General features: G+C 45.7%; 1 protein-coding gene and 1 long non-coding RNA gene across 4 annotated transcripts in view; one reads left to right on the top strand and one right to left on the bottom strand.

The window, feature by feature from the left end:
* Nucleotides 1-3,178, bottom strand: part of PRAG1 (PEAK1 related, kinase-activating pseudokinase 1) — a 49,307-nt gene extending 46,129 nt beyond the window's left edge. For 2 of the 3 annotated variants that reach the window (XM_033400613.2, XM_033400614.2), the window contains exon 1: nt 2,970-3,178. The gene's annotated coding sequence lies outside the window, so the exon portion shown is untranslated. The remainder of the gene's footprint in view (nt 1-2,969) is intronic. The other variant, XM_049704228.1, reaches the window with a different exon arrangement.
* A 113-nt stretch (nt 3,179-3,291) lies between these two features.
* LOC117195639 (uncharacterized) overlaps nt 3,292-25,042 on the top strand; it is a 206,891-nt gene continuing 185,140 nt past the window's right edge. Inside the window, exons 1-2 of the long non-coding RNA XR_007474587.1 lie at nt 3,292-3,437; nt 11,096-11,203. This is a non-coding gene — a long non-coding RNA (uncharacterized LOC117195639). The remainder of the gene's footprint in view (nt 3,438-11,095; nt 11,204-25,042) is intronic.

Raw genomic sequence — 25,042 nt, 5'->3', positions numbered from 1 at the left:
TCAACAGGACTAACCAGGTGGAAAGAGCCAGGAGCCCCAAAGATCACTCCAGAATCTCTGTGGGAAGAGCTCTCTTTCTGGTCTCCCACACTCACAGAGAGGGGTGCCTATTCAACAAGAGCTGAAGCTATATTGGCCTCTTTTCCCTCCAAAGTTAACCAGGAAGCCCACCGCATCATCTTTAAGCTAAATGAACTCTCTGAAATAAAAGACAAGTATTTGTCTTTTAGTTTGTGACCATTGTTAGGATTCATGCATCAAGATGATTGCAAGTTGGGTTCTCCTCCTCCTGCTACACCCAAGTTGCAGGTTCATTCCCTGCCAAGTTCCCAGAAGAGGTCACTAAGCTTCAACAGGCAGAGGAGAGCAGGGATTTTTCTTTCTCCTACAATCCCAGGCCACGGAGAGCTCTAGGCTCTGCTGCTAGATTGTGGAAAGAGGAAAAAGTGGAGGAGGTGCTCTGGTGTTCAGTAAGGCAAATCTCCATACCCCTGCCCCGAGGTGAGGAGAAAGTCCTTTCCTGGGGTTCCTGGCCCCCCTCTTCTACTGCAGGCAGAGGCTCCCACGCCCCAGGTGGGATGGAAGGAGAGAGCTTGGGAATCGGTTCTGTGTGGGCTCAGCTCCTTCCTGCAGCTCCTTACAGGGCTGGGCTATCTGAGGGGGGGGCATCCTACAGATTAGCAAAGCAGCCGCTTGGGGTAGCCACGCCTCATCTCCTGCTCAACAGGCAACTGACCCACGCCTGTCATGGTTGCTTGGTGCCGGAGGTTCCCCTCCTGTGCCGCAGATGGCCCACTCCAGCCCTGGGACTTTTGGTAGGCTCTGGATTACCCACGTTCGGGAAGCTTCCAGAACCCCTCCCCAGTTCATGAGCACTCTCCTTGCTCCCATCCTCAGCTCTGAAATTCTCTGACGGTGAGTACAACTTCTACCACTGACTGGAGAGGATTTTCAGGAAAAAAGAATGAAGATGAGAAGAGAATAAAGCCCTGAGCTCCTCTCCATCGCTGACTCATTACACATCCTGTTAAAACTGGTTTCTCAGTCACAGCAAACAGAATCTATCACTACATCAAGCCAGAAAGGATTCTCTCTGTCTAGAGAGGTTCTGTGCTTGGAATTATATCCAATTTGTTTTAAGTAAAAGACGGTGGAAAACTCAAGTGGCACTCACAAAGCAGGAGCCCTGCCTGCCTGCCAGTGCCAGCTCTCCACAGCCTGGGAATGGCACCTTTCCAGCCCACATTCCTTGCCTCCGAGGGGAGGTAGCCCCCAGAATTATGCAAATTCCTCCATTTCAGTGGGAGGCAGCGGTGTAAGATTAGAAAAAGATCTCAGCATTCTTTCTGATCCAAGTCATGATAAAATATCTTTGCCTCTGCAAACTTCTGCACCAGATTTGTGGCTAAAGTGTGCAAGATCGAAGCTGTCAGACACACACCCACCCCACTGGAAAAAGAATCTGAAGAATGGTGACCAGATCCATAAAGTGAAATCTCTGGGCTCCAAGTGCCCCTCATACTTGCATGGAAAGTTGCTCACACCTTACCCTGAAGTGACAGAACTCCAGAAAATATTCATCTAAAAAAATTATCTACATTACAGTTAGATGAATGCAACACCGGAAAAGAGAACTATTTATGAAAGTGTTTGTCTGGATTTCAACACTCCATTGACAGAGGTTGCCCCGGCAGAAAGGAGAAAGTGACAGTCTTACCTCCCCTCTCCCCCCCGCACACACAGAGGGTAAGTCATGATATTCACTCAACTTTTAATTTTCTTTTTTCCTTCTCCAGGGCAATGTAATCTAATCTCAGCAGTAGGAATGTGGTTTCTGTGGGTTAGACCCATTAGTCTAAACCAGTAAGGAAGATACCCGCGTTCCACAAGACCCCATGATAGCGAAATAACCGCACAGTTTCCCAGTGCTTCCTGTCAAATTTCCGGCTCAAAAAGGGAAGGGGTTGTTAAGGACAGTTCAGGCCAATGGTCCATAGGGCCTTCCCAACCTGACTCTGGGCTGGACGCCTTGCAAAACTCCTCCCTCCTAGACCTTTGGGCTTTGCTATCGGCTCTGCAAAGCCATGTGCTTGCTGGCTGAGCTTCACCTGAGAGAAACATACAGAGCCGGCCCTGCCTCCATTCTCAGTGGAGAGGTTCTGTTTTCTAAGAGAGAGAGAGAGAGAGAGAGAGAGAGAGAGAGAGAGAGGGAGAGAGAGAGAGAGAGAGAGAGAGAGAGAGAGAGAGGAGAGAGAGAGAGAGAGAGAGAGAGAGAGAGAGAGAGAGAGAGAGAGAGAGAGTGTGTGTGTGTGTGTGTGTGTGTGTGTGTGTGTCTGGGGAAGCGGCAGCACAAGCAAAGGTTAACAACGTGCCCACAGTAGCCTTTCAGAGGGCTCTGCCACGGCTCAAGAAGAAGGCATCGTCTCGTTCCCCTTGGAGACCCCCAGGCTGGCATCCAACTCGGGGCTGCCTAAGAGGCAACTACTAACTTGGGGCCCCAAAGCATCACCCCCGGGGTCCTGGTCCGAGGCGCGCGGGCGGTCTCTCCCTCTCTGCTCCTTTGACAATCCTGCGGCCGCGGAAAGGCAGTCTCCACAATAGCAATCCCCAAAGCGCTCCGGTCTCCTGCCCCAAACCAGCAGCCAGACCAGCGAGACCAGCAGAACAGTCGGTTCCCTTGCCGGAACTCGGAGGAAAGTTTCCCCGTTCGAAAGAGCGCGATTCTCGAATGAATCGAAAACACCCCTCCGGCTCCCCGGTCCTCCGGGATCGGCGCCTCCACCTCGGGCGCAACCCGGGGCGCACGCGGTCCGGACGCTCCACCCTCCCCCAGCGGCCGCCTGTCACGCCGGGGGACGCCGACTGGGGTCGCCCGCTCGGTAACCGCCGCGCTCCCCCGGAGCTTCCCTCTGCGCCCACGTTTGCCAAACAAAAAGAGGCAGGCTTTGGAGAAGGCGCCGCGGGCTCACCTCGGGGCCGCGCTCCCCCGGCCTCGCCGCTGGTCTCCGAGCCGCCAGCCGCCCCGCCGAGCGCCTCGGAGCATTGTTTGGAGAGTGTGTGCGCGCGGTCCGTGCCCGGCCGCGGGCGGTGTCGTCTGCCTGGGCCCGGCGGCCGGGTGGCAGCTGCGAGCGCGGCTCCGCCCCCTCCGCCTGCGGTGGCGCCGCCCGCCCAGCCTCAGCCGCACCTCCGGAGTCCCTGCCGCCGCCCCGCGCCCCCCGCCGGCGGGCGCGCTCCCTGGCCCCTGATTCCTCCCGGAGATCCACGCCCCGCCCCTCCCTCACGCTCCCGACGGAGGCTCCGCCCCCAGCCCGAGACTTGGAGGCGTCCGACCCCCGAGCGAGCGCCCTTTTCCACCCCTCTCCAAGGAGGGCCCGAGGGGTTCTGCAGGGGCGAGTTTCGGTGTCTAAAGCCTTCCTTTTCCCATGATGTGCGCATAGGTATGTAGTTGTCTTGCGTCCCTTCATCCTGCCTGCTCTGAGAGACCCTGAGAGGACCAGAGAGGCGTGGAGTGTACAGCCCCAGAGCTGGAGGGGCGTGCGGGGCGGGGAAGGAAAGCGAGGGGTCCGGAGGGGAATGATGAGGTCAGGACCGAGACGCGTTCCGAAAGCTGCGTGGGCACCGAGATTGTCATGACTTTTGCAGGTAGGAGGAGGCTGACGCACGACCCAGCTGGACTGGGGGTCCTGACAGCGGATTCTGGGTCCTGCTCAGTCCCTCGACTGAGGCCTCAGGCAAATGGCTTAACCCCCTTGAACTTTAGTTTTCTGAAAGAGAAATACAACGGTTAGAGTGGAAAGAGCTGGTCTTCCTCCACGCTGGGAAAGTGAGGGCTTCCGCAGGCCAGTATTACACCTGTGTTTACACCGTTTCCAGTGAGTGACTCATTCACTGAGATAGAATGAGTTCGAGATAGTCCTCCGGCTAAAAATCTTTTAACCGAGAGTATGACAGCCTACGACCCAGTCAGTGCCCTCCCTTTCTCCTGCTGCCTGCAACAAGCTTGCACCTTGACCTGGGTGTTTCCTCAAGGAGCCCGCACCAAGGTCACCACCTGGCGCCGGCCTGGTTGGGGGGAATTCGCGAAGACCCCAGAAAAACACTTGTGGCCTTCTCTCTGCTCCTTCCTCCTTCCCAGAGAGGCAGTGTATAGTAACTCCAGCGGGAGTCCTCCGCCAGGCAGCCCACCACGATGCGCCTGTGAGTCTCCACCCAGCTCAGAGCAGGAAAGCTGGTTCTCCTTGAGATTCCTGCGTTCCTTTAGCGATCCGCCGGTGACGGAGCAGGAATGGGGGGTGGGATGAGGGTGGGGAGAAGACATGTATTTGAGGTTTGGTTTCTGTGTGAGAAAAAGAGAAAGTTAGAAAGGATATTTAAAAAAATACTTCCTGTGCTCCAATGTCACTGATTTCTCCTGAGTATGAGTAGAACTGGGGAGAAGGTTTAGAGGGAGGAAAGTACGTTAAATACCTACCCTGTGCCAAACAACCCCATGCGAGGGACATCATCCCCATTTCACAGAGAAGAAGACCAGGGCGCAGGGGGTCACGTCATTTGCCAGGGCCCATCAGCTGAAAAGTCGTGGTCCTGGGGTTGGAACCAAGAGCTGTCTGACTCCTCTGATGGGCAGTTCCACTCTGCCACTCTGCCCTCCGCTAGTACTGGTTGTCCAGCTCTATCTTTCTTTCTTCTCGAAGTGAAGGGAAACCATTTGAACAAACATGGAAGGAAAACTCCGTTTAGGCTCCATCATCATCCAACAAAACTGAAGGGTCAATCCCAATTTACAGAGAGACCAGGAGGGGAAGGTGTTGATAAGCAGGTAGGGACAAAGTGGTTGTCGCTGGAGAAATCCAAAAATGACATCAGGAGGTGCATGCAATTCAGTTACAACCGAAGAGGGCAAACCCGGGTGTTTGACAAGTTCCTAGTTCCCATGATTCAGGTGGGATATCTCCGTTCTTCCTCTGTAAAGCCTGGTGGGGACACCCACCCCGCGGAATGGAGCATACAGGAGGCACTCGCGTTCCCACATTGTTCCTTCTCTTTACTTAATTTGTCTTTAATATATTAACAGGCTAAAGAACGTAATTATAAGAAGCAAAGGCTATAGTATAAGATTGGCGGTTCTGTGGCATGGTACAGCAATTGAATGGTTAATTCAGTCTTGCAAAATAAACTGTGTTTTCAAGCGTTTTGCTGCGCTCACACGAAGTAAATGCATTATACTGTAGTTGCTGACATATAAAGTGCATCTTTTAATGCAAGCGACATGGCCTTAAAACTGGCTTCATCTTGCCTAATGAAAAGAATAAAAAAATATCTCAAAAGAGTTGCTTAGATCCACACAAAATACCCATTATCTTATGCAGTGCTCCACCAGTGACTGTTAAGTATGTTATCTCCTCAGTGAAGCTACAGTAAGCTCATGCATTTTAATAAAAAATTCTTGCTTGAACTTCCAAAATTCACCCTGCAATGCAGTGCAATTAGTGTATACACAGCATTCTGCGTCTACCCACTTATCAGTTCATTTTCACGACATTTTTAACTGCAGGGCTTGGCTTCCCAGATACAGATCAGACCTCGAAGAAGAGTGATTCCCTTCAGGGTTTTACTCCTGGAGCACCATTCTGTACAAGAGAGCAGTTAAATTTGGGGAAATTAAGACAAAGTCTGGGGCAGGTGGTGCTTTGAGGTAAATAGGGTAAAGTAATTTGGAATTAGAAAGGCAAAAAGGTAGGATTAAATTATACAGAGAAAATAATGCTAGCTGGGGTACTTGAGGAGTTAGCATGAAGATTGGACCAAAATAATCCAAGCCTGTATCTCCCTAGCTGGAGAAGAGACCTCAAATGATAGAGAGGTGTTCAATTTTAGTCAACAAACATTTATCGAGTGCCTTCTCCTTATGAAGCACAGGATGAGGGAATATAGGGGGAAAAAGAAAGATGAAAAAAAGACAGAATAAAAGCTCTATGAGAGGAAGATAAGCTAGGAGCAGTGAGGATTCAAAGGAGGAAAAGATAAAACCGCAAGAAGTGGTTTCAGGGAGGAAGGGGCTTTGTAGGATGAGAAGGATTATAATTTGTGGACAGTGGGGACTTTCCAGACGGAGAGAGTGGTATCCGCAAAGGAATGGACGTGGGCGAGGCAGAAGACTTTTTGAGAGATTTCTTATCCAGTCTGGCTGGAGCATGATTATTGGAGACAAGCCTGGAAATGGCGTGGGGCACTGGACAGGAAAGGCTTGCTTTCTAAGTGAGCCAACGGGAGAGGATTGACATTTCTCATCAGCTGAACGATGCTCTCCAAGTTAGTTTTTCATTTGCTCTATCTGGATCTTATATCTCAGGTGGATTAGGAAGTGGGAGAAGAAACTGGAGACAAGGAGACTGGCTTAGAGTTTCTAACCCTGGTCCAGATGGGAGGTCAGGGCTTGATAAGGGACATAAGCAGGGGCAATGGAAAGGATGGATGTTGGAGGGAGAGCTTTGAAAGACATCAAGAGGGAGATGTGGGAACTGGATGCTTCCTGATCACTGTGAGCAGTGAGATCTTAACTACTCATGGCTTACAGGATGGGGTGCTTCCTCTGTGTCAGGCCCTGTGTGCTACATGGTTTACGTACTTTCACTTAAACTGCACAGGAACTCTGAGGTCCGTGCTGTTGCTGAGGGAGAGGAGGGAATCAAAGATAACCAACAGAACTTTCGCTTCAAGAGACTGGTAGAAAGATGATGTCATTAGTACAAATAAGGAAGTCAGAGGATTTCGCTTGTGGTCTCTGGAGTCTGAAGTGTATGGAGCCATCTGGTGAATGAAGTTCTCCTGCCAGAGTGGTGTCTGGAGCCAGAGGAAAAATGAAAGAGCTTGGAGGGGTGGGTGAGGAAGGAGCAAAGATGAGGCGAAGAGAGGCATGGTGATCTAGAAGGCCATGCATGAAACAGAGGCGCTCTCTTCCAGACCTTGTGTAATCCGGAGCAGTGTGAAGAGAGGTCTCTTGGAGAGGATGGAGGAAGCATTGTCAAGGGAATTCCAGGTTTCTGCTAATTGCATGAGGTGGGGTGTGTTCAAGACCAGCTTAAACTCTTAGTTACTTTGCTTATATCAGCAGGTGTTTCCAGCAGACCCCATGGAAGAAGTAGATCAAATGGGAGCACAGATGGGATGGGAAAGGCCGGCTTGACAGGGATGCAAGTCGGGAAAAGGCGGATTTAGCAAGGGGAGGAGGGTGACGGCAGGTGAGAGAGGATGAAACTCCTGGAAGCCATGGGTGTGTGCCGGGCTGCCTTGGTGGCATCTGGAGTCCCAGAGCCATCATGGAGGGGATTGCCAGGGTAAGGAGAGAAGGAAAAAGGTCTTCTGAAAGTTTGCTGTGAGGAGCCCTTCTGGGTTCCCTCTGTCCTGCGAGAAGATGGTATTCTCAGCCAGCCAGTAAAGGTTCCTAGGCGTACGCGGCCCCACTCCTCTTTCTTTTTCCTTCCAAGTGATAATCAGCTCTTTAAGTTGCCAACCCTCAATTCTCTCTTCCTTCTCGAAGGTGTGGAAACTCAATCTGATCAGTTAATCCTGGTCCTGTGGTTATGGCATCACATCCTTGTGTCCCAACTTTTTTTTTTTTAAACCATTCCCAACATCCCGTTCTTCCCTGTCTTTAGTCCCAGGCAGTGCTACCCAGGATAAGCCATGTTAAATAATTTACATTATTTTATCCCAAGCACTGAATAGATTCCCCCCTCCAAACTGAAAGCTATTATTTAAATAACTGCAGATGTCAGAATCTCAACCCACATGGGACTGAAAGCCTAGGGTTCAGGATTGTTACGACGTTTCTTTGTGCCCAAGCGCCGTAGAACTCAGATGTCAGGTGTTGAAGAAGGAAAACACTTTTCTCCCCTTTTATAATATAATTACAGTGAGATGTGTATTCAGTGACAGATACCTTATTGCAAACCTCATTTTTTTCCAAAATGTTACTGTTATGGATTGACTTGTGTTCCCCTACCACCCCTCCCCCCAAAAAGATATATTGAAGTCTTAACCCCCAGTACCCCCAATAAGGTCAGATGTGACCTTATTTGGAAGTAGGGTCTTTACAGATGTAACCAAGTCTAAATAAGGTCATTAGGGTGGGTCCTAACCCAGTATGACTGGTGTCCTTATGAAAGGGGGAAATTTTGACCCAGAGACAGACACACAGAGGGAGGACAGTGTAAAGACGCAACGAGAGAAAGGCCATGTGGGTAAAGTGATGCATTTGCTAGCCAAGGAAGGCCGAGGATTGCCAGTGCACCCCAGGAGCTGAAAGACACAAGGAAGGATTCTTCCCTGAAGCTGTCAAAGAGAGCTTGGCCCCTGCGACACCTTGATTTGGGACCTCTAGCCTCCACTGTGAGACAATAAATTTCTGTTGTTTTGAGCCACCCAGTTTTTGGTATGGCCAGCCCTCTGTTTCTAAGCCTTCAGATCCACAGCTGGTTGACTCCAAGGATGTGAAACCCAAGGATACAGGAGGCTGACTGTATTCCTTGAACTACCTCATTTTATATAAGGGACTGGAGCATCTGTGGATTAGGGTATGCGGGGCACTCCTGGAACCAATCCCCCACGGATACCTAGGGACGACTGTACTTTGTTAGAGCAGCCCTAGGAAACTAATGTAGTTCCTAAAATAAAAATGTTCCAATGAGTGATATACACTACAGCTTCTAGACAGATGGTCGATAGTTTTCAAAAGTCAAGAACATGACCTACAGAGGCATGTTAATTAGTGCCCACCATGAATGTACTGCCAGGCGGTTGGCTAGAATGAGAAAGTCAGAGTGTCCCTCCATTCAACCTGCCCGAGGAAGAAAAAGGTCATTCTTTCATCTGTAGCTCCCTCTTTCTCCAGTTTTAAGGTCCATGGTTAGGGGAAAGTCCCAGTTCCTTAATTGAGTTTGTATTTGCATGGTTGAGAAACTCTTTACCTCCACACCCAGGCAGTGTGCATTAAGTATCTCGAAGCCCATCAAGGGATTGTTCTGGGTCCACAGACACATCCAGAGATGCCCTTAATGGACCTTAGAAGTCATCTTGGCCTAATCCTTCACTGACAAATGGGGGCCCTGAGGCCCTAGATGACCAATGTGACTTGCCCAAGGTCTCACAGAACATTTCATAATACTTCTTCTGAGCTTTCAAGGTTGTTTGATTTTAATGTGAACTCAGCTGTGAGTTAAGGATGTGAAAATGAGAACTATTTGAAGAATTAATTCATCACGCCCACTGCTTGGCTTTCTGACTGAGCTGGGGTCAGAGGTGAAAAGCAGCAGAACATTTGACATTGGGAAGGTCACAAAGGAAAAACAAACCCATTTGAAAGATGTGTTTACTTACCCTCAAGCAGACCTCCTGATGGCGCAGCCACTTTGGAAGACAGTCTGACAGTTTCTTAAAAAGTTAACTGTAAACTTGTCGTATGGCCCAGTAATTCCACCCTCAGATATCTACCCAAGAGAAATGAAAATATGTCCACACAACAACTTGCATACCAATGTTCATACAACATTATTCATAATAGTTAAAGAGGGAAACAACCCAGATGTCCATCCTGGTCAATGGATAAGCAATATGTGATATATCTGTATAATGTAATACTATTCAGTAATAAAAAAGAATGAAATAGTGATACATGTGGCAACACGGATGGACCTCAGAAACATGCTAAGTACCAAGTGAAAGAAGCCAGACTCAAAAGACAACTTAATGTATGATTCCAGTTCTGTGAATCCAGGGGCTTCCTTGGTCACACAGTGGTTAAGCATCCGCCTGCCACTGCAGGGGACACAGGTTTGAGCCCTGGTCTGGGAAGATCCCACGTGCCGCGGAGCAACTAAGCCCTTGCGCTGCAACTACTGAGCCTGCGCTGTAGAGCCTGCGAGACACAACTACTGAGCCCACGTGTCACAGCTACTGAAGCCTGCATGCCTAGAGCCCGTGCTCCGCAACAAGAGAAGCCACTGCAATGAGAAGCCTGCACGCCGCAACGAGGAGTGGCCCCTGCTCGCCACAACTAGAGAAAGCCTGCACGCAGCAACAAAGACCCAACACAGCCTAAAAGAAAAAAAAAAGAAATATCCAAAAAAGGCAACTTTTCAGAGACAAAGTAGATCAGTTGTTGCCTAGGGCTGGAGGTGGGAAAGGGGTTGGGGATTGAGGATGTACTGTAAATGGCCATGGGGGGGATCTTATTGAGATGATGAAAACGTTCTAAAACCAGATTGTGATGATGATTGAACAACTTGACAAGTTTACTAAAAATTATTGAGTAGCACGCTAAAAATTGATGCACTTTATCGTATATAAATTATACCTCAATAAAGTTGTTTATAAAAAGAGAAAGATGGAATAGTATTCAGCCTTAAAAAGGAAGGAAATTTTGACACATGCTACAACACAGATAAACCTCGAGGGCATTAGGCCAAATGAAGTCAGCCAAGAGGACAATTGCTGTTTGATTTCACCTAGGTACCTAGAGTAGTCAAAGTCATGGGGACAGAAAGGAGAATGGTGGTTGCCAGGGCTTTTGGGAAGGGGGAGTGGGAATTATTGTTTAATGGATACAGTTTCAGTTTGGGAAGATGAAGTTCTGGAGATGGATGGTGGTGATGGCTGTACAACAATGTGAATGTCCTAATGCCATGGCATCGCACACTTAGAAAAAGTTATAACAGTCAATTTTATGTTACATATATTTTATCACAATTAGAGAGATCACCCATGTCCCTGTGAGAGAACTGCCTGAGTGTGAAAGATGAAGCAGGTCTGAGAAATCTCACGTATCTTTAGGTCAGTGAGCCTTAGTCATTCAGAAGGCCATCTGGTTTAAACTCCTGTAGCAGGTAGATGGATCCATAATTCTCTAACATCACAGAAACTCCAGGCTGATTGCTGCCTGATAAATCAGGTCAGGGTTGAGAAAACATCACATGCTTTACTGTGGTTCAGCAGTTGCTTCCCCCTCGTCTTTCCCAAGGCAGCTTCGGTTTCGGTTTTACTAGGTCAGTAGGCTTCCCGAGTGTCCTGACCTCTGTGTTGTTGTTGACTTTGACAGGAAGCCTTCTGTGTAACCTTACCTCTGAGACCTAGTTATCAGTTGCCCAAACCCAGCCATAAGGATGTCATTCCATGGACCATATCTTAGAGGTTTTCACTTACAAAGGTAAGCCGGTGCTCTAAATCAAGTTTTCCTGAGGATTTTTTCAGTGGTAGAATAAAAGGTTTCTATTTATCTAAAAAGAACATGTCATTTGCCATCTGTTGTAAAGTTGTCTAAACCTCTTGAAAAACTGTTTCCTTTGGTTAGTCACCCTTGAAGTGAGGTGGCCTCTTCTCTTTCCCTTCTTTTTTTTTTTCCTTAGCTTCTCTTTTTTTAAAATTTTTTTTTTTTGCGGTACGCGGGCCTCTCACTGTTGTGGCCTCTCCCGCTGCGGAGCACAGGCTCCAGACACACAGGCTCAGCGGCCATGGCTCACGGGCCCTGCCGCTCCGGGGCATGTGGGATCTTCCTGGACCGGGGCACGAACCCGTGTCCCCTGCATTGGCAGGCGGACTCTCAACCACTGCGCCACCAGGGGAAGCCCTTCTTAGCTTTTCATAGAAAATATACCACAAAAGGATCTCAAGACAATTTTTGGACACAGAGCATTTTACCAATAAACAGCCTTGGCCCTTTGCAGGAGTAAAATCCCATTTTAATACAGCACAAGGGACGCTGGAGAGAGGTCTTATTTCTCTCTGCGGTACACCACATGGTGAAACCAAAAAAAAGACTTTAACTTGCTTCCTCCTTTCAGGTTTCTGAGTGCATGCACTCAGTCCAGAGACGTATGTTGCTTGGTTTCTGCATGGGGTGGGGTGGGGTGGGGTGACATGGGGGAGCAAATAAACCTCCCCTGTAGGACCTGCAGGTACCCTGTAGCCTCCTTCAATTTCAGGTCCACAGTACATAACTGACACAGAGTATCTATCTATGCCAACCCCTGCACCTTCTACAAACACTGACTCTTATTAGTAAATTACCTCTTCCCAAGTCATAATGTCACAGAATTAACATTCTCCTTTTGCATCTCTGTCAAGTAGTAGGGGGAGGACTTGCCTAGGCAGACCAGTTAATAATCAAGTGTAGAAGATTGGAGGGAAAAAACCACGATTAATTTGGTCTTCCAGAGCCTCTGTATAAAACTCCCAGATAGCGTCGCATGCAGTGTCACCAGTGCGGCACTTTGTGGAGCCGGGATGATCAGCGCACTCCTGACTGGTGCTGACATATAATAATTGTGGCCGAGAGGCTCCTGGAGGGACACTTGGTGGAGTATCCAGTGACCACAGAATGTAGCCGATTCAACAAGCTTTGCAGTGACCAGTGAATGGGGAAAGGGGGGGCATCATAGCTAGAAGAGAGAGCAGAGCAAAAGCTTGAGCTGATTTACTGGAAAGCCCCAGGCCTTGTTAAGGAATCTTTATGATAATAGCTCTTTTGACTGGCCGTTCTGTTTTTTCCCTTTCAGAAGTAGCAATGGTGGTTGGCTGGGAAAGATGTGGAGAGAGCAGGGTAGGAAGGGGGTCAGAAGACACGTGACAGGGCTGATTAACAAGTAGTCTTTGTGAGCATTGGCCAGGGGACACCTGCAGCTCTTCCAGACATGCCTGCCCAGTAGGGGTGGTTTGAATGAGAAAACAGCTTCCCAAAAGATGTAACACAAGAGCATAAAAGGAAAAGAAAACTGTGCATTTGTGAGATGAGGGAATTGTAGAGTTTTATCTCTGATTCTCCTTTAAATAAACCTTTTACTATCTAATACTCTCACCCGTAGGTCAGGGCTCACCAGATGACGAGAGAGAGGACTCATTACCAGGGCTCCAAGCTGGTGTTTTGCTCAAAAAGGAATTTGCTTTCAAACAGACATGTATTCACTAATCTCTTTTCTTAAAAAAAATAAAACAAACACAAAATCTCTTCCAACTCAGCTGACTAAGTCTGAGTGGGGATGACAGCAGCATTCACTGGCGTGATCCCACAGAGCAAGTGTCCAGGATGAAAATAAATGTGACTTTTCCTATCAGGGCACAGTGGTGCTTTGTTTGTAATTCAATTAAAGAACAGGCGTTACAATGCTCTTGTATGACAGAGGAGATAATAAAGAGATCCACATCTTTAGGGCTGAAATTCAGCTAAACCTGTGCTTGACAGATTGGAATCAGTATCTTAAGAGAGCCAGAAGGGGACAGTCCTTGGTTTCCAAGGGGCTATACTTGGGGGAGGGGGGAGAAGCAAAAGAAAAAATCCTCATACCTTCCATGTTCAACCAGCTTAGCCCAGATGTATTCTAGGTGGTTGTTTCTCAAATTTATTGATATTTTCCATAGCTAATAGAGCCTTGATGAATATCAATTGTGTGATCATATTGTGAGATATTAATTCATCTTTCGGTCTGTCTATCTCTCTCTCTCCCCCCCTATTGAAATGCTAAGTCGCCAAATAAGGTCATCACTTAAGTTTGGTTTTAGCAGGACTTGGAAGGAATTAAGTGAGGTGTCATCACTGTCACCTGTGGAAAAGCTTTCCTGACTGTGGAAGCTGAGTTGGATGTCCCTTCTTGGCATTTTCACTGGCTTCAGTTTCCTTGTCTGTAAAACATAATTAGTGATACCTTCCTCGGGAGGTTGTTTTGAAAATTAAGTAAGCTAAGTTATGTAAAATGCCTAGTTCAGAACCTGGTGTCTTAGCCCATTCAGGCTGCTATAACAAAGTACCAGAGACCAGTGACTTATAAGCAGAAAACATTTCTCAGCGTTCTGGAATCTGAGAAGTTTGAGATCAAGACACTGGCAGATTCAGAGTCTGGTGAGAGCTCACTTCCTGGGTCATAGAAGGCTGTCTTTTTGCAGTGTCCTCACGTGGTGGAAGGGGTGAGGGAGCTCTCTGGGGTCTCTTCTATAAAGGCACTAATCCCATTCATGAGGGCTCCACCTTCATGACCTAATCATTCCCAAAGACCCCCCCATCTCCTGGTACTATCACCTTGGGGGTTGGGTTTCAATACATGAATTTGGGGGGGACCCAAACAATCAATCTGTAGCACCTGGCAGGCACTCTCAATAATTGATGGGCATTGTTAGAGCATGCATCAGAAAGCTAAATCCATTCATTTACTCATTTGGCGTGCTTTTTTTTTTTTTTTTGAGGACACACCTTGTAGTAGGCGCTAAGCAAGCCCCTGATGATAACAGCAATGAGCCCAACAGATATGCTTTCTGACTTTCTGAATTGGACAGTATAATGGAGGGGAGAGGGGTAGGCAATGGGAGAGCCAAACAGGACCATGCACTTTTGATGACAAATTGTGACAGGTGCTCTGAACGGACAGTGCTTTGTAAGGTCACAGTGCAGGAGAACTCCATCATCTAGGGCATCAAAGAAGTCTTCCTTTTGAATGGACTTTGTTGCCGAGTTTGCAAGGATAAGGGTTTGACGTGGAGGGTGGGACATGAGACGGAAGCAGGATGTGAGAAAGGGTATCTGTTCTGTTGTGGTTTAATTTCATACTGTTGGAGGATCAGGGGATTTATTGATGTGAACTTAGAAGACTAAATTCCTCCAGTGCCTTTTCTGGCATGAGTTGCTGTCCTCTGGTGTCACAGGGATGTGTATGAAGGGAACACAGACAATGCAAGGGAGACGGTTTAGGGGTCTGCGGGGAAGGCACCTGGCTGGCAAATAGGAAGGAGCCAATAGGATCGTGGAGTTAACACAAGGAGCACCGGGCTGAGAGGCCGGAGAGTTAGATCTTGTCCCCAGCTAGCAGTTGTAGTATACGGATGAGAAAACTGGGCTTCAAGAAGATTGTGTATTTACCCAGGATATGCACCTGACAGGTGGTAAAACTTAAACTAAAATCCAGGCCTTCTTATTCCAGGTCTCTTGACTATACCACAAATGGAAGGATTTGAGAAAATAATCGCTGAGGTCCCTTCCAGGTTTAAAGTTCAATATTATGAATGATCCCCATGGTACTTCCTCAATAGTAAAGAGAAAAAAAACGAAAAAGAAAGAAAAGGAGGAAAGGTAAGGTCAACAAGGATGGAAGGAAGGAAGGATGGAAGGAAGGAAGGAAGTATGGAAGGAAGGGAGGAAAGAAAGAAAAAGAAAGAAAGAGAGAAAAGAAATGAGATGAAGACCCACAGAGACAGACAAAAAAGAAAAAGAGAAAGGAAAAGAGAAAAGAAAAAAATCTTAAATTTTATCTATGATTTTTCTACTTTGGAATATGTCCAACTTAATCATTTATAGAGCCGTTAAAGTCCACATCAGAGCACTTGCCAACTGAGTGTTCTGTCTCCAGCCCACCGTCAGGGCACTCACTAGGATGGATGTGAGACTTCCCTGCCATATTATCATAATGTTTATTCCAGCCAATGCTTGATTATCTGTGCCAAACACAGGGCAAACCATGGAGACACGAAGCCCTGAGAGAGTTCACACGGTTCTGAGTCATTAGCTCCACTATCCTCGCAGCTCCAAAAGCGGCCAAGCTGGAGGTGTCTGCAGAGCTTCATTGCCTTAACCTCTTCCATGCTATTGTGTTGAGCCTGTAGGTTCAGAAATGAGACATAACGCCAGGCAAAGAAACAATTTACTTTGCACCCAGGGCAGACACCAAGTTAAGTCACCTGGCCAAAATTAGGGTCTCGAAGGTAGGCAGTGCCTTGTCCTTTTATTTTTTACACCAAACCTCCTTTTGGCTACTCTAGGTATAAGGCAAATTTGCTTCTCCTCAAAGCCTTTTGGGCATTTCCTTTTTCCCTAAGCCATGGCGACCAGACACTGTTCTTCATGCCAATGTCTGCTTCAATGCCCTCCCCTGTCACACACACACAATTTTTCAGTTTACGCTTTTGTAAAAAATTTAAATGTGTTGCCAGTTAAACACAATATCAAAGGCCCCAAGTTGTTTATTTCTGTTTCTCTATTAGAAGAAAGGAATCATGATAAAAATTGTGCTTTGTGGTTCTAACGGAATTTAGATATGTTTTTAAACAAAATGTTGGTAAGAGACACCTATCTCCTCCTCACCAAAACCCCTCATTTTATAAAACAAGTATTTTAAAAAGTTGGATCTATTTTTTTCTGTGGAATAGAAACTCAGGAGTGACGTTGAAACTTGCCGTTAGTAATACATAGCAACAGCTCCCGGGCTCTCTGTGGTGTAGAAAGAGCAAGCTAATGACTAAAATTGAGATATTCTGACGTGATATAATACATAGACAAATAAATTGTCTCTAAAAACAGCGTATTAATAGCACTCTCATTTTTAACCAAAGTTACTGTAAAACAGAAGGATCTTCTCAACGCTTATCCCAAATTCCATTATTTAAGTATTTCCAAGGGCTGGAGGAATATCTAGAAATGTACAGACCAGAAAGTACAAGAGAGTCAAGAGAGAAAATAAGGTCAGTTCTTCCTGACACACAAGCTACTTCAAAGGAAACTGGACATCTTTTAAGGAGCAAGGGACTGTCTTTTGGGGTCTAGGCCATCAGAAGACGGTTCTGTTCAGAAATGTCATCTGTGTGTCACGGAATCCCCAGTCTAAGATTTAACTCAAGACTGGCTACACTGGGTCATGTCATTGGAGAGTAACCTATGTTACTTTAGAAAAGATGGGTTTTTTTTTTGGCCACGCAGCATGTGGGATCTTAGTTCCCCAACCAGGGATTGAACCCACACCCACTGCATTGGAAGCAGAGTCTTAACCACTGGACCACCAGGGATGTCCCAAGATATTGTGTTTTAAGAAAAGACATCATTGCCCTTTGTGATGCTAACCCTCTGTTCAGGATACAGACACATCCCTAGTTCCTCTTAATGACCTATGATGTGTGTATAAACTGTGAGTTTGTATCCACACTTTTGAATGTATATACATTTAGTCTGTATCTTTCAAGGTTATCAAGTTCAATAAGGTTTCCAACTACTTTGCAAAGTAATACTTTATTTTACTTTCTCCAAATGCTCTCATTTTCTGTCTCCAAAAGGTGATCCTATGTCCCCTTTGGGCTCCAGGGAAGCTGTTCATATTCTTTCACTACTTCTGCAAGATTTCTTTTTTTAAATTAATTTATTTATTTAAAAATTAAAAAAAAATTATTTTAGGGCTTCCCTGGTGTCGCAGTCGTTGGGAGTCCGCCTGCTGATGCAGGGGACACGGGTTCGTGCCCCGGTGTGGGAGGATCCCACATGCCACGGAGCAGCTGGGCCCGTGGGCCATGGCCGCTGAGCCTGCGCGTCCGGAGCCTCTGCTCCACAGCGGGAGAGGACACAACGGTGAGAGGCCTGCGTACCGCAAAAAACAAAAAAATTATTTTATTTTTGGCTGCGTTGGGTCTTCGTTGCTGCGCACGGGCTTTCTCTAGTTGTGGCGAGCGGGGGCTACCCTTCATTGCGGTGCGCGGGCTTCTCATCGCGGTGGCTTCTCTTGTGGCAGAGCACAGGCTCTAGGCGCACAGGCTTCAGTAGTTGCAGCACATGGGCCCAGTAGTTGTGGCACTCGGACTCTAGAGCACAGGCTCAGTAGTTGTGGCGCACGGGCTTAGTTACTCTGCGGCATGAGGGATCTTCCTGGGCCAGGGCTCTAACCCGTGTCCCCTGCATTGGCAGGCGGATTCTTAACCACTGCGCCAGCAGGGAAGTCCCTGCAAGTTTTTTTTTTAAATCTCTCTTGGTCTTGCCCTAAGTTTCAGTACACAAGTTCGTCCTAGACATGTCCCCTTAAATCTGTCATCATCGATGGAATGCGTTTACCCTACCAATGAGTTTTTCCTTCCATATTTTCTATTCTAATCGGTTCTAATTGTTCTACCCATAGAGTTCTTTCATACCACCCTCCCCAATCTAAATTCTGCTCATTCTCCAAAGTTCATCTTTAGGTCATTTCCCCAACTCCCCCCACCATGTCCTTTCCCTCTTAATCCAATCCACTCCAAACTCCAAACTACTCTACCATTTCTGTTGGTCCCCTTCATGCCACCTCCAAGCCTCCTTTCATTGTTCTTAACCATTTTAGAGTTTTCTCTCTTGCTCTTGCCTTGACAGTGAGAGACCAAAGGCCAGATATCCCAATTTAGACTTGTTCTGTAGGAGGGAGCTTTGCATCTAGCAAGAGCCATACACTGCATTTTAGAGTCTTTAATGGTTTTTCCCTCTCAATCCTTGTCAAGAAGATATTTAGTCTGTCCTCTTGCTACGTTTATTCCCCACCTGGATCCCTTTTATTGCATCTATACAAACAAGGACACACCTATTATGACCGTGGAAGCTGGTTATCTCAATATGAAGCAGCAGGAAGGGGATTCAGTGGGCTATCATGCTGATAGATTAAGACTCTGCAGTCTTTAGAGCAGCTACAAACTTCATGGAGGTGTTTGACTGAAAATTTTATGGTATCTTTGGGTAAAAGAAGGGAAATAAATTGTGCTGAATCTGAGCATATCTGGCTCCTGAAGCAGTCATTGCTCATTCTGAATTAACTCACTGGCCTTCTGGATTTTATATACTGTACAACCTCACAGGCTTGTCCTGCCACAGGCAGCATGATTGACCTTCAGGGTACTAATAAGGTCAGCATTTGCTGCCCTGGTCCAACCCACCATGCGTACTCGGTTCTCATCACCACTTTTCTGAGCCAGGGACCTCATCTTTTCCTTATGCAGTTTCTATCGTCATAAGCTCAGGGTTAAGCCAACAGCAAGGTGATGTGTTACCAAAAAAAGTCAGTACAATCTTAGACTCATTGCAGCTTTGGGTGATGGCATCCTGGGCAGAGCTGATGTTCTAGCAGAGCCAAGAGTCTGGACACTGTTGATAAGGAACAGTTTAAAAGGCTGGAAGCTGTATCACCCAGAAAAGAGGATGAGAGCGAGCAACAGGATTCTCTTTTTATCTCTACGGGTTGGGAGGTAATGTGGAAGTGGGACTTTGTTCATATGAAAGCTAGGACTAGTGAGGTTAAATTATAGGGAAGCTCCATAAGTTTAAAAATGGAAGGGATTGCATTGTAACTGGTGAGCACTCTCCTAACACTAGTCAGATGTAAGGACTTGCGTTCAGTGGTTAATCAAGATACTATGGAAGAGATGCCTGCATTACATGAAACTAAAGAGACGCAAATCAGCTCTAACTCCAGCCTTCTTTGAATCTGTGATGGTTTCCAATTCATTTATGTCTTTCAAGAGATGTAGCACCTGAAACAAGTAAGACTCCAGATTTCGTATGGATGAAAAGACTTTATGCGAGGGCAGGATTGGGAGGGGGAATGGGCAGGGGGAAGGTTTGTCCAATATTAATCTTGATGGCTTTGTTCTAGTAGGTCTATCTTGAAAACAGCAGTGGTCACTCACAAGGCAATACTAATTTTGTTCCCTCCTTCACAACCAGTACACAACTCAATACAGTCACCCCTTACTATTCATGGGGGATTGGTTCCAGGACCCCCACGGATACCAAAATCCACAGATGCTCAAGTCTCTTACATAAAACCCGGTAGTACCATCAGCTCTTTGTATCTGCGGGTTCCGCGTCTGCGAATTCAACCAATCTTGGATTGAATTTCGACTATAAGTACACGAGGATTTCAGGCATTCTAAAACCTCTAAAACTTTGAAAAATAATGTTTGGTTGCTTTTTCATGTCAATTTACAATGACTAGGAGTACCAAATAATTAGGCTTTGGGGGAATTATTCTTTGGAGAAAAAGTACCTTTTACTGAGTTGCTTTCATACATATATCACATTCAATCTCTAAAGTAATTCTACAAGGTAAGCATTTTTATTCCAATTTTACAGTTGATGGAGTTGGGGACTGCAAGCAACTTATTGAAGTTCACATGACCATAATGCTGCTGCGCTAGTCTTTGAATCTGGGCCTGTGTGATGCCACAGTCCTTTCACAGAATCCCATGGCTCTAATCATATATCCTGCATATTTTTGAAAGATGGAAGGCAATGTTTAGAGAAGCCTGTTACTTCTGAAAGACATGACTTGGCTTTACAAGGATGGAGGAGTATTTGCTTAGCGGGTGGGAACTCTAGCTCTGGCAATGCACTAGCATGGGTCTGAATATCAGCTCTTCCCTCTTAAGTCGCTGAGTGCCCTTCAGCAAGTTCAATAACTTGTGTAGGTCTCTATCCTTATCTGAAAAATGGGAGTGCTAACAGTATCTTCCTCATAGGGCTGTTTTTAATAGTAAATGAAATAATATATGGAAAGCACCTAACACAGTGTGGACATGGTAAGTTTTAGCCTTTGTGAGGAGTATACGGTTGACCCTTGAATGATACAAGTTGGAACAACACTGGTCTACTTATATGTGAACTTTTTTCTATAAATATATTGGAAGAATTTTTGGAGATTTGCAACAACTTGAAAAAACTTGGAGATGAACCGTGTAGCCTAGAAATATCGGTAAATACAGTACAGTATTGTAAATGTATTTTCTCTTCCTTATGAGGGATTTTCTTAACATTTCAAGATATAGTAGTTCTGTCACCCCCTCAAAGTTCCCTCGTGCCCCTTTGTGGTCAACGCCATCCTGCCATTTCTGGCCCCTGGCAATCGCTGACCTAATTCCTGTCCTTACAGTGTTGCCTTTTCCAGAAAATCACACTGGTAGAATCGTATAGTATGTCGCATTTTGAGTCTGCCTTCTTTCACTTAGCATAATGCTTTTGATACTCATCCATGTTGTTCCATGTAGTAGTATGTTTTTTTTAATGCTGAATAGTATTCCATTATATGGATATACCACATTTGTTTACCCACTCATCAATTGACGGACATTTAATTTATTTCTGGGTTTTGGTGATTTTGAATAATTCATTTTGAAAGGTTTTTTTTTTTTTGAAAGTTGTCAACCTTGGTTTTTAGCAACTTCCCATAACTTACTCATGTAGCAATTAGCAATCAGTACTTTTAGTTTGATTTGATATTAAGGAATTATCTTTTGCCTTTTCGCCTTTTCAACTGAAGTATTCGTTCTGAAATATGATGACAACTAGGGCAGGCTGGCCATGGGAACTCAGCATAGATACTCCAGTAGGTAGCCTTCTTCCTGTACTTGTCATTCCAGGCCTGCGACTTTCCTCGTGGAGAATAGAACGCCACTTCTTCTCCGTATCTGAACAGGCAAATATTCTGCTCGAGGAGGGGACTCAGAAGGTAGTGGTTGTAGCTGCCTGAGATCCAATAGTCGCCCTTTGCAATAAGGCTGTGATATAAATAATTGCATGTGAATGGGTTTTCAACTTTACTCATGGGAAATTGGGAGCCGAACTTTAGTTCTTCAAACTGTTCCGTTTTGAAAATTACCTATCTGAGAAGTAAGAAGAAAAGGGCTTATAAAGACATCAAAGTTCTAAGATAGGTGAGTTCTGATTTATTACTTAGTATATTCACTGAAACTGGAATTTGTCTTTTAGATTCATCTGCCTCTGGCATCACAGTGCTGCAGCGTGCTGCAGTATCACATTGCAAAGCTATGGCTGTTGAAACTTCTCTCTCTCTCTCTCTCTCTCTCTCTCTCTCTCTCTCTCTCTCGCTCTCTCTCGCTCTCTCTCGCTCTCTCTCGCTCTCTCGCTCTCGCTCTCTCTCGCTCTCTCTCGCTCTCTCTTTCTCTCTCTTTCTCTCTCTCTCGTGCTCTCTCTCTCTAACATCTTTCTTTTCCCAGAAAAAGGTGGGGGGGAGGAGAAGATGAAGCAAGGAAAAGGGGGTAAGGAGTGGAGAAGAAGGAAATAGAAACCCTGGGTAATTATATAGCACCTTTGATGTTAGAATCTCAAAAGTTGTTTTCAAAATCAACTCACTTGACGCTACTTGACTGTCAGGACGGGGGAAACCAGGCAGGAACAGGAATGGGTTTTTGTAGAGAAACACCGTGCAGAGGTGAATTTTATGTGTCGACTGGCTGGGCCATGGGGTGCCCAGATATTTGGTCCAACCTTATTCTGGATGTTTCTGCGAAAGTGTTTTTTGGTGGAGATGAACATTTAAATTGGTGAATTTGAGTAAAGCAGATTATTTCCATAATGGGAGTGGGCCTCATCTAGTCAGTTGAAGACCTGCATAGAACAAAAACTTGAGCTCTGGAACGAGAGGGAATTCTGCCAGCCCACTGCCTTGGGACTTGAACTGCAATTCTTCGTTGGGTCTCCAGCCTGCCAGTCTGTCCTGCAGATTTTGGACTTTTCAAGTGTCCGCAATTCCATGAACCAATTTCTTAAAATTTTTAAATAGTTATAGATAGGTATAGATATAAATAGATACACACACATATCCTCTTGGTTCTGTTTCTCCAGAGAACCTTGACTAATGTACACAGCAAGTCAGTGGCAGAAGGAGAACAGCCATCTGAGTGGAGACAGGAGAGTCCAGTGGTTAATGGTAAAGGCCCTGGAGCCAATGAACCGCCTTAAAATTAAGGTTCTGCCAATCATCAGCTGTTTGCTCAGTCTCCTTATCTGGGGAGCAATTCTACCTACCTTACGAAAATGTGAAGGGGTAAGGGCCCTGGAAACCCAGCTGCAGTTACCGTTGTAATTAATATCTGAGTCTTAGTGGTACCTATTTTCTAGGTCTGCTTCCACACCACAATGGCAGAATTGAGTAAGACCTGCAAAGCTGAAAATATTCACTATCTGGCCCATGCTTGGAAAAGTTTGCTGACCTCTGAACTATGATATGGGAAAATCTGACAGTAATACTGCACAAGTAATTTGACTAGATAATGTTCTTTTTAATCAGAAACCACGTTCTTGCAAATCTATCTTGAAGTTGGTCTCTTTGTATTAAACTTTAAAACTTCTTAGAGGCATCAAACAGTCTTGCTAAGTCTCTGGGACGCAGGTTATCGTGTTTGAGCAGAAATTAGTCATCCTTACGTTTTCTTGAGTAGGCTCCTTCTGAATCTGTTAAAATTGCCAATATCATGTGTAACAGGCTTCTCAGAGATCTTGTTTTTGATTAGTTTGGGAATTAGTAATTTGGCCTAACCACCTTTGAGAAAAGGACAGAAATAATTACTCTAAAACTTGGAACATTTTCTGGGTTTGGGAGAGACAAGGTAGGGGATTTTGTTGGGATTATCTCATTTGAATTAGTGCCAGTCGAGGCATGCCAAGAACATTTCTCTTAAGAGCAAAAGGAAACATGTCTAGGGTGGCTGATGTTTACTAAACAATGTATATGCTGTAGGCATAGATATGCATCCACACATATGTCACAAATACACACACTCACATGTACGCATTTCAGGCACACCACTCTTCTTCCCGCTGAGATTTATTTTGTTATAATTTTTCTATTGCTTCCAAGAGACAGAGACAGCCCTGTCTTCATTCTGTGACTCTTATAGTCCTAGACTGACTACATTGGTGACCACAGTGGTGATTTCAGAATAGGTTGCATTCAGCCTTGCAAGTCCTACTCAGCAACAATTTCCCATCACCCCTTTAGCACCATTCTCACTTGTCTTTAAGTTTGTTTGCTGGGCAAATGTCCAAGCGGTGACTGGGAGAATGAATCACTGCGGGGAATGACATCATAAGGAAGATTCAGGGGGTGCTCATCCACCCAAGGTGGGTACCTGCACATGCTGTGATGGGAACTGGGTGATGCGGATGGGGAAGACTATTTATCCTGACACAAGGGATACTTCCTGGCAGATGCGTTATCTGATTAGAATCTTAAAGGGTGAGTAATGACTATTGCCAAGAAAGTAAAGAGGAGCAGAAGGGACGAGTTTGAGTCAAAGGGTGCAAATGGTCAGAAGTCCCTAACAGTTACTGGTCATCGGTTCTGCATCGCTTCCCCCTGTTTAAGTTCCTGCCTCCCCCTACTGCCCACTGCCACCCTGGATGTTTCCAGGGGAAGATGAATCAAGTCAACCCCGTAATTGAGGAAGTGCCTTCTGACCTCTGGTCTCTGTGAAACTCTAACTTCTGTTTCTTCCTCTGTAACAGCGTCTCGCGGTAGGAAACACCACCGTCAGTTCATTCCTGCACGGGCGCCTTGCGTGGCAGGCTTGCCCTGGGTGGGGCGGGGTGTAGCTCTTCCACAGAACACTCTTTATCTGGATTAGATGAGAGGCTTGATCTGCCATTGGTGCTGTTTAACCAAAGAACTGCCTTCAGGACTTTCCTTAGTTAGTGAAACTATTGTTGACAAACCAAAACTGCATGCAGACTCACACCCACAGTTTATTCAAGCCAGGTAATACACTAAGTGCATCGTGAAGGTAACAGTTTCTTTCTTGTCAGAAGTCCTGGACTCAGATATCAGTCTGGTGGTTTCATAAACATCTTCCATTAAGATTCATTGTTAGCCAAGTGTCTGCAGGATCTGATTTAAACGTGTGATAAAACACAGTGGGGCATGTGTAGTTTACACGTACATGTAATTTACGTGTATAATTTACATGTTTAATTCTTTCCTGAATTTTTTCCTCTACTGTTCACAAACTTAGACATATCTCTTTCTTGAATTAAATAGTAAGTAAGAATTTTAATAAAGCACTCCCTGAATAAAATTTTAGAAAGTCTACTGCTAACTTTGATGGTTGGAAGATGGAACTGGTATGTCAGTGTTGATATTTGCTGGTGGTCCTCATCTCGCCTACATAATACGGTTTTGTGTAGGGATGTGAGCACTGCCTTACACAGTAATATGACACGATCCTTGATATTCAGCACAATTTTGGAGCAAAAGCATGACACTAAGACCCTTCTGACAGGCTTCCACTTTGCCCTGTTCAGCATTACAATGGGGCCATTCTTTTTCCAAGATAGTCATTGAGACCAGCACTATCAGATTATGGCTTGATAGCTATTTATCACTTTGGTTTGATGTAAAAAGCAGGCATCCCTAATCACTCACAACTTAAAAAGGACACAATGTTATCAGAGAAGAAAGTTTTAAAGAAATATTTTAAACATTATTTCACAAACTTT

This window comes from Orcinus orca, chromosome 21, assembly GCF_937001465.1.
Source record: "Orcinus orca chromosome 21, mOrcOrc1.1, whole genome shotgun sequence".
Lineage (NCBI taxonomy): Eukaryota > Metazoa > Chordata > Mammalia > Artiodactyla > Delphinidae > Orcinus > Orcinus orca.
This window is presented reverse-complemented; position numbering and strand designations above follow the sequence as displayed.